Genomic DNA, 3186 nt, shown 5'->3' with positions numbered 1-3186 from the left:
AAAGAAAAAAGAACCACAATAACAATAAAATCAAATAAAATTAAGAAGAAGAAGAAGAAGAAGACAGAGGAGGAGGAGAGAGGAGAGAGAGAGAGAGAGAGATCACAAATTATTTTTTTTATTGAAGGTAAACTGGATAAGCTGAAAGCTTCTTTACACCATGCCCTCTCTAAAGAAGAGAGAGAGGGGGAGAGAGAGAGAGAGAGAGAGAGAGAGAGAGAGAACCTCTTGCTTGTGTGAAGGGTAAAAAAAAAAAAAAGAAGAAAAAAAGAAACGAAGTTTCCTTGGTCAAAACATCGCCTTTTAGCTGTTCAGTTGGTCTCTTTCTCAGTTCTCCTTTCCTCGTCTTTGCCATTCTTCCTTTCTTTCCCTTTTTTTCTCCTTCCTTTCGTTTTCTTATCTTTCTTTCTTTCTTTTTTCCTTGTTTCATTTCATTGAAAACGGAGAATAAGGTCATCTGCACGTTTACTTTTTCCCATCATCCAGGTCGACTGATGTGAAGGCTACACCTTCTTCGTTATTTCATTTTGTCAGTATGTAAAAAAAATTGTTATATTGTTTTATCTATAGAAACGCCGCATGAATTTAAAAAAAAGAAGAAAAAAAAGCAAAAAAAAAAAAAAGAAAAAAAGAAAAAAAAGCGAGGTTTAATTGGGTTTTTTTGTTGTTGTTGTTTTTTCTTTTTGTTTTTGTTTTTAAAGCATCAAGTATAAAAGGCAGTGTGATTGTGTTCTACTGACGTTGGTTTTGTGAACAACGCAATGGGTGGAAGTATTACATTGTTTCATTTATCCATTTGATTAATCAATTAATTGATTGATTATTTATTCATTTGCTGTACCTGTCATTTATCTATTTGTTTATTTATCGATCTGTTGTTTATTTATTTATTTATTCTTTTCACCCCCTTTTTTGTTTGTTTTTGTTTTTTGTGTTGTTTTTTTTCTTTTACTTAACATCCGTTGTGATCCCCAGAATTTTGAGCGTGCATTTTTCCACCCTCCCTCAACACTTGCCCACTTCTTTCCAGCTATCTTCGCTCTGCCCCCCCCCCCCCCCCCCCCCCCCCCCCCCCCCCCGCCCCCCTTCCTCTCCATCCAAACCCTTCCCCTTTTAATCCTTCTTTTTTCCAATTTCTAATTTTTAATCTGGCGTAATTCTTTCTGGTCCTGGAATTAATTATGTCATCCCAGGTCAATGATCGACGTCACATTTATATATTGCATCAGTGATACAGAGCAATGCGACTTGACAATAAATTATTGGATTTTTTTAAAGTGTGTGTGGGTCCAGTTTTTTATTATTATTATGTATGAATTTTGTGGAGTATGCATGCTTCGGTTTCTGGTGTTATGTCTTATTCGGTCACTCATCTATTCATTCACCACACAAGTATCAGTCAGTGTGTGTGTGTCTTCCCTCCCTCTCCCTCCCTCCACCCCTTCTGTCTCTCTCCGCTCTGTGTCTCTCTGTGTCTCTCCCTCTGTCTCTGTCTCTCTCTCTCGTTTTCCATCTGCTTGTCTCTGTCCGGTATCAGTCTTTCATTTCGTCTGTCTCTACCTCTGTCTCTACCCCCTATCTTTGTCGATCTCTGACTCTATCTCTGTCTCTCTGTTGTCTGTCTGTCTCCCTGCGTCTGTTTCTGTCTCTATATCTATCTCTGTCTGTCCCCACCCCTACCCCCACCGTTTCTGTCTCTGTCACACGATCCCCCCCTCTCCCTAACCCCCTTCTTTCTATCTGCCTATATCTATCTGTCGTTCATTCTGTCTGTCACTATCTCTGTCTCTGTTCGTTCTGCGCCCCGCCCTCTCTCTCTCTCTCTCTCTCTCAGTCTCTCCCTCTTTCTGTCTGCAGTTAACGATGACAGAAATCAGTCTTAGAGCCACCGTGGCTGAGCTGGACTGATCTATAAACTGTCACCATGATTACACGGCACTGCAGTCACCGATCGACAGTGTCCGAAGCTGATCAAAGGAAAATCTAGCACGCAAAAAGTCTAACTCCCCAACCCCACACCCGGCCCCCACCCCTATCCCTACTCTCCTGGCAATCCCCTTCCCAAGCGCTCTCTCTCTCTCTCTCTCTCTCTCTCTCTCTCTCTCTCACACACACACACACACGATTTCTTCTTCGTATCGGCTAACTATTCGATCATTCACCAGAAGGCCGGTGATTTGGACACGTGCGCATTCATTCTTTACTGATAACACGCAGGCATACACACACTCGTGCACACACACACGCGCGCGCGCGCACACACACACGCGCACGCTCGCTTGCACGCACGCAATTAACTTACCTACTGCAAATCCGCACTGACTGCAAGCCGGACTTCATAACCACAGTGTAAGGGAAGCAACCCGTATGTCTTTGCAATGTTTTGTGCTGTGAAAGAGTTGTTTCCTTTGAACTTTTTTTTTTTCCTCTCCGTGACGGCTTGCTGCGTTTTCGATTCGTTCAACCAGTCAAAACCCGACTTTATATGCTCAATGAAACAATAGAAATGAAGTGGTGTTGTGATAACAATAACAAAAATGACGATAATAACGATAATCGTCATCATCATCATAATCATCACAAGTGAGTCACTTATCACAATACTCAGTGAATATCTTGAAGAAGAAGATGATGATGATGAAAAAGAATAAGATAATGGAGAAGAATGATAATGACAATATGAAAGGAGGAGTTCACTGAGTTGCGTGTTATGCAGACGATCGTTTACTGAACGATCCAGGCTTCTAAAGACATTCAGTGAAACTGTGAAATTGCTATGATTTCAACACTTTTTTGTTTGTTAATAAATAAAATCAAACAATAATAGATACATAATTAATACTCGCATAAACAAAATTAATCAGAGATTGTGCTTTTGATCGTTGTTTCGTACCAAGAAGAGAATTAAATAATTAGGTTGGCTCGTTACATCCTGTCGTTACATCCCGTTTTGACGGCAACTGACATCACCATAGGTGATTATCTATGGCTGACGGGGAGAGCAGTCTCCGAGTCGAAAAAGTTGGAGGAAGGACATGACCACTGCCCTGACAACTTGAGCTTCAACATGATAAGCACTGGAGGAAGGAAAACCACCACTGTAAGATCAGCGGGACAGACTGAGTGTCGGGTTCAGTCCGTTTAAATTCCCTTACTTGTTTTGTTCGGTCAGTCAATTGGAGGGGA

Source organism: Babylonia areolata, chromosome 30 (assembly GCF_041734735.1).
Source record: "Babylonia areolata isolate BAREFJ2019XMU chromosome 30, ASM4173473v1, whole genome shotgun sequence".
Taxonomy (NCBI): Eukaryota; Metazoa; Mollusca; class Gastropoda; order Neogastropoda; family Buccinidae; genus Babylonia; species Babylonia areolata.
Note: the sequence above shows the minus strand (reverse complement) of the source record.